Raw genomic sequence first — 18,149 nt, forward strand, 5'->3', positions numbered from 1 at the left:
GCAAGTGCCACTTTGTATTTAGATCATACAAGAGGTTAAGCATCACTGCCTGAATGTTATCCAAAACTAATGAACTTATTCTGAGCTCTGTCATCAAAATCACTGATGAAAAGAGCAAATAATTCAGTCCCCCAACCAAAGTTAATGGATCCTGCTGACCTAATAGAGTAATTGTCATGATTTTTTGAAACAATTCACGTTTTACAGTGAGTACCAGATTGATACATGTGTAGAGTCCCTCAGTGAAAATCTATGAAGGGTATTAGCTGATATTTTGCATCTATTTCTCAGACACTCAGGACACTCATTAACTCATTAATGAGCACACACACTGCCAAATTCCTTGCCATAGGATCACAGTGAATTCAGGAACAGAATCAAAAGTCTCAATATTCTATGCTGTATCACACAACTGGTAAGCACATCATCTATTTCTTAAAATGCATTTCAGGAAAATCAGCTTAGAATTGAATCTAATTCACTTTTGGAAGATCAAGTACCATGTTTATACACAACGCTAAATTTGTAAGGAAGACCAGTATATGTGAAATACAAGTTTAGTTCTTTGTGAGTCAGGAAGTATTCACCATGGTGGTCTTGGACTGTAATTCATTCTGTAAGATGAACTTATTGTAAGGTTATTTGATGATGGAATCTTACTCTCAAATAAAAACTGTTTTTCTAAAAAAATTACATGGAAAAATACATGAGTACATGAGCCAATGAGGACATCTGAAAGTCTGATGAACTTCATGTGGTGTTTGTTCTTTCCCATCTAGAAATGCCCTTTTTATTTATCTTACCACCTTTTAGCATAACTCGGCATTGAATAGGAAGCTAAAAGAAATTAATTAATAGTGCCAATGAGTCTCAAATTGCAAGATACTTCTCCAAAGGAAGTATGTGACCATTTAAATGACTTTACTCATGTGCTTCTCTCATTTGTACCATTATTCACAAGTATGAAATCAGGTAGACACATTAGCCAGCAAAACAACACTCTTATTTAAAGCTTGATCGTGGGCATAAAGAAGAGAACCAGTAGAACACCAAGATACATACATACAAAGGACTATGACTTTCAGATCTAAAGTAATATCCAGTTTATCAAGCCATGATGTGTTCAACTGTCACTGACATTGAAGAGTGTTAGGGAATCTTTTATTTAATAGAGTATATTTTTTTTAAATAACAATTTTTGATATTATATGTCAAAACTATTATTTTAATTGTATATTTTTTGCCTCTAAAAACAAAGTTCACCAAACTTTATGAGTGTAGTATACACATGAATTTTAAATTTGGGTTTTAAGATTTTATCAGTGATTTGCTTCTTTGACTAGAAATATTTTTTTTAATCATCAGAAACTAAAAGTCCAATGTTTAGCTTTCAGGGTGCTCCATCATGCTCCATCATGCTCCATCACCCAATACCATTCTATTTATTCAATCTTGTGTCTCTTCTTACCCCAAAGCATACCTTCTATTCACAAGGGCTATCTTGGATGTAATCCAAGCCTACCTCCTCCACTGTCTGCACCCTAGTTTATGTTCTTGTTCTTTCCTTTAACAGGAATTTTCTCCTTTTTCCATGCACTTCCTTATAGTTTATTCATTGTCAAGGCCTACCTTCCCCTCCAAGATTCCTCTGGTATGTTCCTGATTCCTCTTCTTTATGCCAGTCATTATATCACTCAGATCTTAAACAGGTCTCTAGGATCAACTTCACCTCCTTCTATCTTTTCTCTCATTCTCTTCCAGGCTCACTGACCTCCAGACATGCTCTTCCCTCCACCTTAAAGGCTCTTTCCCCAACAGTCTGTGTTCACACCCTCACCACTTGCACATAGTTCCTCCAGCGTTGTTTCCTAACCACTCTATTTTATACTGCAATGCATTTCCTAGATTCTCTGCTCCCCATTTCTGCTTTAACTTTTTTTTTTACCCCCCATTGCTCTGGATAGTCAGTAGGGCAGGGATTTTTGTCTGTTGTGTCTCCAGTGCCTAGAAAAGTATCTGGCACAAAGTAAGTACTCTAAATAGCTGCTGAATAAATTAAGCAAAATTACTGAATGCTAGCTCTATCCTAAATGCTTGATAAGCATAATAAATTAAATGACTATATTGAAATTTATGTTCTAAGTGCCTGACAAATATTGTCTTGTTTAATCCTCACATCATCCAATGAAAAAGGTTCTATTATCATCATCTCAATTTAATAGATGGAGAAAATGAAACAGAGAGATCAAGTGAATTAACTGCAGTCAAGCAATGGTGGCACTAGTGGCAAAGAACTCACCGACCAGCGTAGGAGACATAAGAGACACAGTTACAATTCCTGAGTCTGGATGATCCCCTGGAGGAGGGCATGGCAACCTACTCCAGTATTCTTGCCTGGAAAATCCCCATGGACAGAGGAGCCTGGTGGGCTACAGTGCATAAGGTCACAAAAAGTTGGACACAACTGAAGCGACTTAGCACACAAGCAACTAGTAGTGCTTCCCAGTGGCTCAGTGGTAAAGAATCTGCTTGCCAATGCAAGAGATCCAGGTTCAATTCCTGGGTTGGGAAGATGCCCTGGAGGAGCAAATGGCAACCCACTCCAGTATTCTTGCCTGGAGAATCCTATGGACAGAGAAGCCTAGCAGGCTTCAGCACGACTTAATGACTAAATAACAACAACAAAGCAACTAGTAAGTCTCAGTTGAAATTACAACTATAGTTTTCCCAATAGGTGCTGTATAAATTGTTGAAGAACATCTTCACACACATCCCAATTTATTTTGTCATTATCATCTAAGTCAGACCTTCTCCCAACCACCTCTCCTTTGACAAATGAAAAAATGACAGATCTGAACTAGACTACAAACAAAGTCATTTGCACCTCATGTGTCTTTTAATTTTCCCCAAATGCTTTTATAACCATTCTACCCTTATCACAAACTATAGATCAATTACTACAAAGAGTAGACTTACTTATGGTATACATCTCTTTCTAAAACAGAATGCAAGGTAACTAGCTTTAGACATTATTTTTTTATTATAATAAGAAGGAGGGGGAGGAGAGGAAGGACATGAGGAAGAGGAAAGGAGGAATGGAAAGAAGTGGAAAAAGAAGGAAAAAAAACCCAAAAGAATAAAACATACATTATTACAATTACCAATCAACATTAGGGGAAAGAAATAGAGACTTCAAGGCTTGGCTCTTGTGTCTTTCTAGAAATTATTAGCTAAGAAAAGCATCCTGAATTTTCTGGAATACAAAAATAAGTCTCTACTAAGTCCAATTACTTAAAAAGATTTTAAAAATATGACTTGCAGGCACCTAGAAACTCCAGGACTGTGAGTTCCACAGAGCCTGCTCCCAGGTCACGATCCACAGAATGAGATAAGGGTGAAGCATCAAGCCTAGTTCAGAAGTAAGTAGAAACAATAATAACAATAGAGGCTAACTGGGCTGATCTGGACCATATACACTGGTCTGGTCATATCAGGTTTTATAGCCAAGAGCAGTTCTAAGTGTTTGGTGCCCCTACTATACTGCTTGTTAAATACTTTGAGAATCACCCCTGAAGCTAACATGTATTAAAGTGCCTAATAAACACCAGGCAATATGCAGAGAGATTTTATCCCCAAATCACAAGGTGTTGTTCAGTAACTCAGCAGTGTCAAACTCTTTGTGACCTATGGACTGCGACAAACCAGGCTTCCCTGTCTTTCACTATCTCCTGGAGTTTGCTAAAATTCATGTCCATTGAGTCAGTGATGCCATCCAACCATATGATCCTCTGTTGTTCCCTTCTTCTCCTGCATTTATTCTTTCCAAGCTTCAGGGTCTTTTCCAATGAATCGGTTCTTCCACTCGGGTGGCCAAAGTATTGGAACTTCAGCTTCAGCATCAGTCCTTCCAATGAATATTCAGGACTGATTTCCTTTAGAATTACTGGTTTCATCTCTTTGCAGTCCAAGGCACTCTCAAGAGTCTTCTCCAGTAGCACAGTTTATAAGTATCAATTCTTCGGTGCTCAGCCTTTTTTATTGTCCACCTCTCACATCCGTACATGACTACTAGAAAAACCATACCTTTGACTATATGAACCTTTGCTGGCAACATAATGATTTTGCTTTTTTATATGCTGTGTTTGTCATAGCTTTTCTTCCAAGGAGCACGCGTCTTTTAATTTCATGGCTGCAGTCATTGTCCGAGGTGATTTTGGAGCCCAAAAAGATAAAGTTTGTCACTGTTTCCATTGATTTTCCATCTATTTTCCATGAAGTGATGGAACCAGATGCCATGATCTTAGTTTTCTGAATGTTGAGTTTTAAGCTAGCTTTTCCACTTTCCTCTTTCACCTTCATCAAGAGGCTCTTTCATTCCTCTTTGCTTCTGCCATTAAGGTGGTGTCATCTGCATATCTGAATTTATTGATATTTCTCCCAGCAATGTTTATTCCAGCTGGTGCTTCATCCAGCTTGGCATTTTGCATGATGTACTCTGCAAATAAGTTAAATAAGCAGAGTGACAATATACAGCCTTGACATACTCCTTTCCCAATTTGGAACCAGTCTTTTGTTCCATGTCTGGTTCTAACTGTTGTTTCTTGACCTGCATACAGGTTTCTCAGGAGGCAGGTGAGGGGACAGGAAGGCAAAAGTGGAAAGTCAAGAGATACCTGGTATAACAGGCAAGTTTGGCTTTGGAGTACAAAACAAAGCAGAGCAAAGGCTAAAAGAGCTTTGCCAATAGAATGCACTGGTCATAGCAAACACCCTCTTCCAATAACACAATAGATGATTCTACGTATGGACATCACCAGATGGTCAATACCAAAATCAGACTGATACCCTTTGTAGCCAAAGATGGAGAAGCTCTATATAGTCAGCAAAAGCAAGACCAGGAGCTGACTGTGGCTCAGATCACGAACTCCTTATTCCAAATTCAGACTTAAATTGAAAAAAGTAGGGAAAACCACGAGGCCATTCGGGTATGACCTAAATCAAATCCCTTACAATTATACAGTGGAAGTGACAAATAGATTCAAGGAATTAGATCTGATAGAGTACCTGAAGAACTATGGATGAAGGTTGGTAACAAAGTACAGGAGGCAGTGATTAAAACTATCCCCAAGGGAAAAAAAATGCAAAAAGGCCAAATGGTCGTCGGAGGAGGCTTTACAAATGGCTGAGAAAAGAAGAGAAGTGAAAGGCAAAAGAAAAAAAGGAAAGATACACCCATCTGAATGCAGAGTTCCAAAGAATAGCAAGGAAAGATAAGAAGGCCTTCCTAAATGAATAATGGAAAAAAAAAAAAAAGAGGAAAACAATAGAATGGGAAAGACTAGGTTCTCTTAAAAAAAAAAATCAGAGATACTAAGGGAATATTTCATGCAAATATAGGCACAATAAAGGACAGAAACCATATGGATCTAACAGAAGCAGAAGATATTAAGAAGTGGCAAGAATACCACTTGCCACTTTGTATAGAAGAACTATACAAAAAAGATCTTCATGACCTGTATAACCATGATGGGTGATCACTCAGAGCAAGACATACTGGAGTGTGAAGTCAAGTGAGCCTTACGAAGCATCACTCATGAACAAAGCTAGTGGAGGTGATGGAATTCCAGCTGAGCTATTTCAAATCCTAAAAGATGATGCTGTGAAAGTGCTCCCAACAAATTTGGAAAACTCAGCAGTGGCCACAGGACTGGAAAAGTTCAGTTTTCACTCCAATCCCAAAGACGGGCAATGCCAAGAATGTTCAAACTACCGCACAACTGCACTCACTTCACATGCTATCAAGGTAATGCTCAAAATCCTTCAAGCTAGGCTTAAACAGTATGTGAACTGAGAACTTACAGATGTACAAGCTGGATTTAGAAAAGGCAGAGAAATCAGAGGTCAAATTGCGAACATCTGTTAGATCATAGAAAAAGCAAGAGAATTCCTGTGTGGATCACAACAAATAACAAGAATGACAAGTAAATATTCCCAACAGCACAGCGAAGTAAGTGGTAGAGCTGGATATACAACAAGCTCCAGATATGACTGTCTAGCTCCACAGTCTGTACACTCAGCCACTATTCTACTGCTTATTCCAGAACAACAACAAGAACAAAAAACAACCCTCATTCTGCAGTGTTTAAACAGATAACAGCATGTTGTTAGATAAACCTGAACATTTTTGTAAATACATATTTATCCAAAAGGTTGAAATCATTCTTTCTTCTTAACAACTGTGTCTGGCCTTTAAGTCATCTCAAATTCCTGGAAGCATGAGTTTTGTATTTATCTTTCCATCTCCAGCACAGTGTCTGTAATATGGTAGGAGTCTGATAAATGTTCATGGAATAAATGAATGAATGAGAAAATAAGTGAATGGAGTGACTGGAAGTTTATTTTTACATCGTATCTAAAAAAATGGCACTTTCAAAGGACACAAGACACCTTGGCTATAAATGTAGGCTAACAAATTATGTATTAGATATTAAGCATAGCCAGCTAAAAGTTTTCAGATTGCAAGTTAAAATAGTAAAAAGCAAAACAAAATAAAATCCAAAAAACACCATGTTAAATAACAGTATATAAAATCAGCCTCAAACAACTGAGCCTCCCTTTCCAACATAAAGTGGGAAATTAAGTTGTGGAAGCAAAAGTTTTAATCTACTTAAGTATACAATAACTTAGTTTTGTAATCTTGATCTGGTGTTTTTTTTCAAGGCCCACTGAATTCAGAAATGCAGGTATGTTACTACTAAACATAGGTGTGTACAATCCGGTCATATTTATTAAACAGAAATAACAACTTGAATGATTGGTCTTTACATTTTAATTATTCACAGACTATTTTATCTTAATCATGTTTATTCTTCCTTAAATGCTAACTTTATAATACATTTAAACTGTATAAGGGCTACTAAATAGAAAACTAAAAAAAAAAAAAAAAAAACCTCCAGAATATTTTTTCTGAACATTGAAGCAATTCAACCCTCCTATTCCCATCTAGTCCAGCCAAACACCTACTCATATCGAGTTTTACATAGCCAAAGTAAAACACCACAGTAAAATTCTCCCATCCCTAGAAAGGGTGATCTAAAACTAAGTAAAAAAGAGGGTTTTTCTGTTTTCTTTCCTTTTGCACTCTCAAAAGCATGTTTGCTTACCAAAAACCAGAATGAGGCTTTTGTTTTAATTTCAACGAGACAAATGCTAGAGTATTACTACTCATCAACAGGAAGCAAAATTACTCATCCATTCCACTGAGATATCTAAGACTAGAAGACTCAACATATTTTCTCCCTTCTTAAAGCATTCTATGTGACGGGATTAAATTTCACAAATTCCAGAATACATTTACATATGGGATTTAAAATTTTAATCCCTTTGCCATTCACTTTAGTTTTAAACAGCTTGCTTATCTTCTTTCTGATAGCACAAAATTCGGTGCAGAAATGGAAACCAGATTTCTTTACGTAGTGAATTTCATGTGGTTTCCACATTTCTCCAGGCAGTCATTTCCCAGCAGACATTCATCTAAAATATTCTTCCATGAGTGATTTTTAAGTAAGATGGCATCTGTAGCATTTGTGGCACGTTCTAAGTACAGTCTCAAATGCATTACAAATGGCCTATGCATTACAGCATTCTACATTGCAGCTTACATTGACAGTCTTTGTAAATGTAAATACAGAAGTTAAAAATGTAATCTAGTAAGGTGATTTGGAATGGTCTTGATTTCTACTTAAGAAGGAACCTCCTTTGACTCTTCACATTCAGGAAAATCTCAGACTGATCAATATGTCTTTATTAACCTGATTACATTCAGAAAGCCATTGTGCAGCATATATAGCAACTATAGGTGTGGCCCCCTGCCTTCAAGAAGTTTATAATCAAGCAAAAAAGATGAGACATAAACACCAGAACAAGTCAAGCAACACCTTGAGAAGTAACAGCAGAGCAAAACAACAATGGGTGAGTGAATGAAATGGTCTATAAAGTTATCAGGAAAAATCTGATGTGCAATAGTCTCTGGAACTGAGAAAGCCAATTTAAAGCAAAATGGTATGGGGGATTCCCTGGTAGTCTAATGATTAGGACTCAGAGCTTTCACTGCCGTGTCCCAGGTTCAATCCCTGGTCAGGGAACTGAGATCCCATAAACCGTGTGGTGTTGCCACAAAAAAAAAAAGTAAAACAGTGTGATCAATCTAAAACTCCACTGTTTTCTCTTCTTGTTTCTAAAGATATCTAATATTAGAAAAAGATTCCAAAGTCACTGCTTCTGTGGAGGACTATTTTAAAGGGCACAGGAGGTATAAAAAGAATTTAATTTAGATTTGGAGCCTTTTTTTTTTTTTTAAAGCAATGCATACACAGGATAAATTAATCTGATTGAAAATTCAAGGAGAAAAAACAAAATCTCATTAAACCATCTAATATATATTTTCACTGGTAGCTCAATTCCAACTTTGTTTCCTGAAGAAAAAAACAGGAAGAACTGGGGCTGGAGAGGAGAGGAGAGAGCTACAGAAAGTCTCAGAAGAGACACAGAGGGGGAAGACAGAACAGTAGGAAAAAGGAGAAGAAAGGAACAAAAGTTAATAAGCCTGTTCTCCTGAATGACTTTTGATCACTTTGGTAGAGATATAATATGGTACAATAGTACATTCCACTGCGTTCTGACACAGTAGACTAGTTTAATTAATATTTTCAGATCTTCCTTTCTTTAAACATTCAGCAACACCACAAAAGTTAACAAGGGTAGAAATGGTATTTGCTACAGCACTGTAACCCCTGGCCCCAAGGCAATGCTGTCACACTTCTCCAAATCGTTGCTCTATGAATTGTTGAAGAATGTCTTCAAAAACATCCCAATTTAGTTTAAAATTATCATCTAAATCAGACCTTCTCCCAACCGTCTCATCCCAACCACTCTCATTTCACAAATGAGAAAATGGCAGAGCTGAACTAGAATCAATCAATTCTGGTGCTCTTTTCTTATACCTCAGGTGTATCCAAGAAAGCAAAGGTTTCATTTAACTTCAAAGAAGTGGAATTTGTACAGGAAAGATGAAAATTTGAAATCAAATACAATTATTTTTTTTTTACTCTGTACAAATACTAAATCACCAAACATCTGCTGTAGGCATGGAGCAAGCTGGCTTTAGTGGTTTCACTACAAAGGTTAACTTGAAACTTCTACTGATGTAGGTAAGCAAAGGGAATTTGGAATATTAGGTATTATGGAAATAATCTTACAAATAACAGTCTTTACCAGGGTCTTACCAAACAGTTTCCATCAGTATCCCCAAAACTCACTAAAACTCTCCTATACTGAATATGAAGGAAATATACAATGTGGGAATTTTTAATTAAATTCATTTATTTTTAATTCCCCACAGGTATAACTGGGGAATTGCTTCTACTGTAGGGGACATGGATTTGATCCCTGGTCTTGAACTAAGACCCCGCAAGCTGAGCCAAGTAACCAAAAAGAAAAAAGTCAAAAACTGGGGCAGTTGATACATTCAGGAAACCCTGCATATATATACAACAGACAAATGCACTGAAAATGATACAATATAGGAATGCAACAGAAGTGGCAGGGAACTAAACGAGTCTGAATATACAAAGTATTGTCAAAGCAAAATAAAATTAAAAAATAATAAAATGAAGTAAGAATGGACATTAACAAATTGGATTCAACCTAACCCATTATGAGCATTAATGGGAGACTAACAGCAATTATTTTATGGTCTGAAGGCAGAGGTGTAACTGAAATTGACTTAAAAAATAGGCTAGACAAAACTTGCTGGAAAATAAACTCCCATTGACTTTCTTGTTCTTTTTAATGGTTAAAAAAAAAAAATGAGGGGCTCAACTTTACAAAAACTAATCACTTGAAATGCAGTACTCAAAATTTCAGGGACTGGAATCATTAAAAAAAAAGTGAGGTAAGTAAGTTATCTTTACACTGGCTTCACTACTGGCAGAGGCAGTTACTTTTAGAAAAATCAAAAGATTTCTCTTATACAGCTTATTCTGGTTCTTGTTTTCTCTGTTATAAAACTTGGGGAAAAAGAACTTTAAGTTCTTTTAGTTCTTTGATGAGCTTCTCAGTAATAATTTCATGAGGCCCTGAAAATGCAAAGTGAACTCTAAGCCTGGGCTCTAGAGAACTGATGCACACGCTGGGCCAGACAGCACCTCAGGCCACCCCCAAACATTTTCAGTGGGGTCTAGATCCCTTAAAGAAAACAAACTAGTTCCCCAACAAAGCAAGCCAATATTTCAAAAGGAATCATAATCCATCCTGGCCAATAAAATTCAAGACTAGTTCTTCCTTGAAAAGACTAAGGTGAAACAGAAACAAAGTTCCACTGCACTAGAGGAAAACATTTTGCTACAAGGCAGAAGGTTGGGCATAAACTTCCCAAACCAAACCAATCATACAGAAAGTGTGTGTGCAGTTTTTAAATGTAATCAGCTATAGCTCCATCTGCAGAGAAATCAATCCCCTTAAAACAGTACATTTACAAAATGACAAAGGCATTTCCTACCTGATTTTCACTTATTAACCTTTAACTGGTGTTATAAAAGCTCTGGTAGGTAGAGTTTTCAAAAAAATAATGAAATGTGCACGCACGAAAACTAACATCTAAGATTACACAAAACATTCACATGCTTTAGCTTTTAAAAAGGGAAAAGAATTGATTTTGAAGTTGGTAATTCTCATACAGAAATCTGGTTTAGTTTAAAAGTATATAGAGATATAGATATACAAAAATATTTATAAATCATATAAATATTTACAAAGTATATAAATATATACACACACATACATGCACTTACACATGCTTGCACATTTATACACGTGTTTTAATATATACATGCAAAACTGTAATAAAAGCAGATAAAAGAGAGGAAGGTCATTACTGACTTTTCCAAGAGATTCTCCAAAAGGTTGTCTTAAGGATCCCCTTCCACTACAGTGTGTTTTTAAAAATCCTGTTGTCTTCCTTTCAGAATCAAGTATTTTCTTCTATTTTTACCTGTTTTACACACAGATGATTTATTTACCCAATGAGATTATAAATACCTGAGGAAAAGAGCACTTTCTTCCTGAACAGTACTTGGTGTGGCTTGCACTTTGGAGTCACAGGACCAGGTTTTGAATAGAGGGTCAGTACCTGAATCAAAGGGCTTCCTTGGTGGCTGAGTGGTGAAGAATCCACATGCCAATGCAGGAGACATGGGTTCAATCCGTGGATCAGGAAGATCCCCTGGAGAAGGAAATGGCAACCCTCTCCAGGATTCTTGCCTGAGAAATCCCATGGTCAGAGGAACCTGGCGGGCTACAGTCCAAGGGGTCACAGAGTCGGACACAACTGAGCGACTAAACAACAACTGAATTCAAGATGGAGGCCTGGTTGTGCCCTCACAGCAGCATCTAATCTTCAGGAGGCCTTTGTCTGGGCCAAGCCCTGATCCAAGCTTTTCTCTCACATTACCCCTTTTAATCCTCAGAGAAACCCTATTTTACAGATGAGGAAATGAGAGCTCATAATACTACAGTTAAACAATTGCCAAGGTCTCCAAATAGTAAACTGTGAAGTTAGGATTCAAACCCACAGCCTCTAGTTCCAAAACTCTTATTTTTTACTGTCTCTTGGGGCTTCTGCTTCAACTGCAACCTTGGAGAAATCCTACCTTTGAAGGTTGTGGGATTAAATATATCACATGTGAAAAACTAGCATGGAGGGCCTAAAATCATGGTCTAAAATCAGTCTCAAAAAAAAGTATTAAAAAGAAACAAAACAAACCTTTAAAAATGGAAAACAGTACACTTCCCTTTTTATACAACATTTACATTGTAGTTCTGAGTGTCAAGTTACATAATCTGATTCTGCATGGCATATTGAAGCAATTTTCCCTTAATATGCAAATAAGTGATTTTATAAAGATATATGATTCATATTCATTTACAACATGGAAATAACTTTTCAACATGAACTAATTTATACACCAAGTGCTTTTGTGTGTCTATGAAAGTAAATTCTCTTCTCTTCTCATGAAACGAAGTATTTTAATATGCTGTCATATATCCCTTAAATAAATTCTCTGGAGAATGAACAGAATTGGGAAGCCAGTTAAGGTAACCTTAATATTCTTAACTAAATAGATTTATGTTGGATTTAACCCTTTTAGCAATTCATATAATTTGTATTTCCCTTCTGAATATACCAAAAGATTTTACATCCTATAATAAAGATACTGTGCCATGTATTATGCAGGTATGCCTATCATCACAAAGATTTGGAGCTTCTAGAACGATATACTGCATCATTGCAGGTATTCTGGAATAAGCAGAAAGCTCTCTTCACACACGTATTTCCTTGGAGCCAGCATGCTTCACTTGCACTCCCAACCACAAAAAGCATACTTTTTCTACCCCTGAAAAATATGCTTTCTGAGCCTCTATGTGATGCACACACAGATTTATTTTCCCCTTTTTGATACCATGCATGCTTGTTTCTGAGTCGTACTAAGGAAATAAACTATTGGTGATGTCAAAAGACATCAGGAGTCAATATTCTAAAATTGTCAGTGACCTGAGGACACCATATTTCTCTTGTCCAAGAGAGCCAATACTCATTTTAAAGTCTGATTGTAACATGGAATTCAATGAGAGTTCATAGTACATAGCATTCAGATGATGCTCATCAGCTTTTGAGGGTTGAAGCAGGCAGCAGACTGCATTCCTAGTACGCTCTCACTTAAAATCTGCCTCAAAAGGCCAGCATTAATTTTCCAATCCTTTTTTTTTAACCTCCCCCTAAAGATTTCAAGACACTGCTTCAAATTTTACTGGAGTCATAAATCATATATTTACCTTCATGCGACTGATTTTCAAGGAGCCAGAGTTAGTAAGGTTGGTCTGCCGGATGTATTATGTTTCTTAAATACAGAAATGGCTGCTGTGCACGCCAGTGGTTAGTAAAACTCAAAGACGTAACATTATCTTTCTCAATTGATTTGAGGAAAGAGTGCTCATAAAATATTTACTGATTTTGGTTAGGGGCTGATTTCTAAATAAACAGACTCAGCAATGGAAATTCTAGAGACGGGCAAAACAAAACATGCATTAGTAAATGTACGTTTTAAAATCAACTCTCTCACAATCTTTGCATTTTGCAAGCTTTGTGAAGACTGTAAAATCAGTTGCACTAAGCTTATGATTTACAGGTGTTCTAATTTAACTTCTTTTTCAGTTGTTGAAAGAAAATCTGTTCACTCTTCTGGACTATTTCTCCTCTTTTTATAGCCTCTGATGTTACATCTCTGGCTAAGAAGGCACTTTACTGCAGTGATCTGAAGGCAGCCATTTGTTTGATAGTCAGAGAAGGAGAGAAAAAGGGAAAGCTTTGCTACAACAAATCTCCCAGCTCTTTCAGGCCCTGACAAAAATAGGAAATGCTGGTGACCAGAAGACAGCATTGCCTCCAATAAAAAAAGGGGAAAAAGTGCTAATCCATACAACATAAAGCCAAACTAAGTGGGGTTATCTTCCCTAATTTGCAATGAACTGAGGTCAACTAGATTTTATCTCAAATACAAACTGGGAAGGAGACAACAACAAGAGAGGAAAAGCTACATCTTGGTTAGATCCTGCTTTTCACACAAGATTGTATGACTGATAGCTACACAGGATGCTTCCAGAAGATTAGAAGGCCAAAAATAAGTAAGGAAATATGGCTGGTCCAAGGTTCACAATTATTTCTAAAAGAACAGTGCAACCTGATACATAACTGCAATACACATACATTTAAAAATTATACCATATTTTCCATTTAAGATAAAAAATAGTATACCTTTAATTCTTGAATTATTATCATGATAAAAGTTTGATTGGAAATCACATACATACTATGTAACTTTTACTAATTTTTGATAATTTACTGACTGGCCTACTTCAGGTTAGTTAAGGAGAGTACAGACACCATTTCTAAATTCAATTAATATATTCTACTTGGGGAAAAAAATCAAAGTGTGAAATAATAATATTTTAGTACAAAGCTAAAAGAAGACAGCAGATAACTGATAAATTATTAACAGGAAATGTAAAGTGCTATTCAAATCCAATAAGGGAAAAATTTATCTATGTGGGCTAACAATATGCTTCTCAGCACAGCCTTTGAGTCAGAAAAAAGTTGAGTTCTGCCACTTACTGTAATTACATGAAGTAATATGCTTAACCTCTTTGAGCCTCAATTTCACCACCAATAAAATGGGAATCATAATATTTACCCCATAAAGTTATTATAAGAAATGGATAGACTGTATATGAAACAATTTTGTCATCTATAAAGAGGCTATAAAATAACCATTCAGAAGGTGGTAAAAAGGTTCACATTAAACTGTTACCATTAATTTGAAAAAGCAGAGAGGGTAGGGGTTGGAGGGAAAGATTATTAACTTTTTCCTTACATACTTTCTATTATTTGAACTTTCATAATGCCCCTGTACTAATCTTGCAACCAACAAAATTAAAGCTATATAAATGCTATCTGAAGGGTGCATACCTAGATGTCACAGACTATTCTAACTGTAAATACTAATAACACTTTATAAATGTTCCTTTATAAATATATAGAAACAAGACTCAGTCCTGGTTTTAGTTTGAGAATTTCTAAAATTATAAAAATTTGCTAGGCTTGGGAATGATAACCAACTGAAACAGTGCTTCCTTTTCATGACATTTTCAAAAACAGCAAAATCTGTAGTCACCCAAAACCATCCACTGATTCAAACTATCACTTTGGTCAATACCTTTTGAAATAACTGAGTTAAATAACAATAGTACTCAAAGGCAAGCGCCTTTATCACATTTAACTTTGTTTTTTAGAGCCCATCACAATTTAGATATTTAATTTATAACTTTAAGAAAAGTCCTCAGGTCATTTCTAAGTGAATGCCAAGGGCTTTCCATAAAGGCATGGCAGACTTCTTCCAGTTGAACTTGGTCACAAATTAGCATTCCTAATGTTAGAAGTAAGTGTGAGCTCTTTGAGGGCAGGATTCATATCTTTTTCATCTTAATTCCAGTCCCTGGCATTGTGACTAGCACATGAGTTCAGTTCTGTTCAGTCGCTCAGTCGTGTCCGACGTGCAGGAGTAAATATTTGTTGAACTATTTGGAAGAAAGTTTTTCTCACTCGGAGGCCCAATGAGATGGGCATATATGCTAAGTGGAACATAACCTGTCTAGTTGTTTTTGTATAAAATCACTTAAAATGCTTCAAAAGCAGTAAAAATAAGTATAAAAGTGAGTTCCTTAAATAAAATGTCATTTAAAAAAACCCTATTTGAGAAACAGATATCTCTTATATTTGAAAAAGCATAGATGTGTGAACTAAGATGAAATCATGGAGCAGATTAATTGGAATCACCTTTCATCAGCCTTACAAAAATTCCCAAGGCATGTTTCATCAATAAAAATGTTCAATAGAGGGCAGAGGAAAGGCTTTCACTGTTTGCGACAGCAACAAGCCCATAGCTGGAGTGCTAGATTCCTGACTGACTATTATCCCTCTGGCTCATGGCTCCTCTATGATGATTTGTGAGTAAACATATACATACTCAAAAAAGACAGATGTAATGAGACATCTCCACATGTAATGAGACTATTACTTTGGGCTTCGCATGGTGGCTCAGACGGTTAAGAATTTGCGGGAGACTTGGGTTTGATCCCTGGGTTGGGAAGATCCCCTGGAGGAGGGCATGGCAACCCACTCCAGTATTCTTGCCAGGAAAATCCCATGGACAGAGGAGCCTGGTGGGCTACAGTCCATGGGGTCACAAAGAGTTGGATACAAACTGAGCAACTAAGCACAGCACAGTCACACTTGCATATTTCTAGCACTATGTAATACTGTGAAGTAATGACAGGGGAAAAAGAAGTTGAGGCACACTGGGCTTGCTCAATCACTATGGAATAAGCCCTGAAAACATAAGCATGGAAGCAGAAGTACAATGATAGGAAGTAATCCCTCCAAATTTCCACTGATGATTTAAATCTCTCTATGAATGATGCACCTAATGCTAATATCTTAGTTCCATCCTAAACTGCTGGATAATTCTATTTTAATCTTATTTAATCTCCCTCATTAGGTGAGCAGGGCTTGTAATAACTTTTGAACCCTTTAATGGTATGTTAATTCAAGAGAAGACATTTAACAACAAGAAAATGCTTTGAGAGAATTCTCACTTGAAGTCTTCTGAAATATTCAATCCAACATATTTTAAAGAGAGAGATTCTTCTGCTTCTAAAAAGTACTGCGGACAGTCAGTAGAAATGAATTTCTTTGGCTGTATTTCTTGAAAGAATTCTAAGTTTCTTAGTTTAGCCACTCAAATTTGGAAGCTATCTAGAAATTTTCTCACATTTTGATCTCTGGAAGGGCTATTAATCAAGCTCTTGTTTGAGGCAACTCAAACTTCAATCAGAATACTATGGACGGGAAGTCAGAGAACTGGACAATCAGAATATTCAACAGAATATATAATTGAAAACATCACCAAGAGAAGAAAAGTAGATGCCAGCAGGCTGATACGTTATAACCTTTGGTCAAGCGGTACTTGGCAAATTTCAACAGATTTAATTAACCAGCGATAAAACTAAGCAGTAGAATACCATTAAAACAAAACAAAAATACTAACACAGAACCAGGAATTACCAGTGAAAAAAACAGTGCTGTACCTAATAGCATGGATCTACCAGAGGTAATTTGTTAGGAGATCGGAGTTGTTATTTCATAGTGGAGGCTTGAAATGAAAACGTTTAAGTTTCTTTAGGTCAAGCTATAGCACAGCGTTCGGAGAGCCAGCCAAAATCGCTGAGGAAGGCCACATGTGGAACTAATTACTCATGGAGAGGCCATGACAAAGAACATTTCTCCAGACTTTTCATGGGGGCTTCACTTTCAGGAAGTTGCTATAATTACTGTTCAAGTCTAGATCAGCCTGCAAGCCGCTGACAGATCCAACAGACAGGAGGAGGAGGAGGGAAAGAGAGAGAGAGAGAAAAAAAAAAAAATGAACTTATCTGCCCTTTCTGACGAGTGAAATACCAGAAAATAAAGTACCACAGGAAAGCTCAAAAAGGTTTCCAAATGAGCCCTGGCTTCCAGTGTTCAACTTACTGTTTACTTTTTTATCTACCCTCTATCTTCAAATTACTTTTCTAGCCTGGATCGGACAGCAAATTTGTACTTCTACACTAACTCACTTTCAGTTGGCCACAGCAGAACTGTACATCTCGACTCTTTTTTTTTTTTTTTTTACAGCTTTTCCATACTGGGGCCCACTTCCTGCCCAGTTGAGGAAAAAAATCTGGCCTGAAGATGAAATGACTGCTTAACATTACACTAAAACATCTGGTACCATTTTATGCACAGACCCATGTCTGAGAGCAGGCGATTCCAGCGGTCTCTCCAGCGGCACAGCGCATACCCAAACCTCCCCAGGGTGACATCATCCCATATATGGACTCTCCAGCCCAGCCCTCCCCCTTTTCCTGGTCCTAAATTCATTGCCAGTTCCCCAGTCTGCAGCAAATGTGCCACGTCAAGACTGGAAATCACAGCCCTTGAGTCTCAGTCGGGGCAGCAGAATTCAGGGGGGGAAGCCGAAGGCAACCCCTGGTGCAGGAAGGGAGGCTTTTCCCCAAGACCGGGAGAGGATTTTTAAGTGCATAGTTGGAAGCTTCTGGAGATCCTGCTCCGTCGCCCCAGTGTTCAGACTACCTGTTCAGGACAATGCCGTTGTACAGTAGTCTGCACATTGGTTAGACTGGGCAAGGGAGAGCAACGCCATGGACAGCTGGGGACAAAAGTGGCTGTTTCCAAGGAGGAAGACATTTGTTTGCTCCTTTTTCGAATCTCATATCCAGTGTTTTTCTTCACAGGTTTTGCACAGTAGGGGCCAGGAAGCCCTCGGGGACACTGCCGAGAAAGGACTGCTCGAGGGAAGACCTGTGGGTAAGGCCTTCTTGACTGCTCACCTGGGCTGTGACCAGGAGAGCCCAGGTGGGGAGCCAACAATTTGCTTTCACATGGGAGAGAAACCGAGGCGGGATTGTGACAGACAGGT

At 37.3% G+C, this 18,149-nt stretch overlaps 1 protein-coding gene across 7 annotated transcripts in view; it reads right to left on the reverse strand.

Annotated features, from left to right (window-relative positions):
- Positions 1 to 18,149, reverse strand: part of DNM3 (dynamin 3) — a 645,907-nt gene that overhangs the window by 266,953 nt on the left and 360,805 nt on the right. The gene's annotated exons all lie outside the window — the stretch shown is intronic.

The sequence above is a fragment of the Bos mutus genome, chromosome 16 (assembly GCF_027580195.1).
Source record: "Bos mutus isolate GX-2022 chromosome 16, NWIPB_WYAK_1.1, whole genome shotgun sequence".
Taxonomy (NCBI): domain Eukaryota; kingdom Metazoa; phylum Chordata; class Mammalia; order Artiodactyla; family Bovidae; genus Bos; species Bos mutus.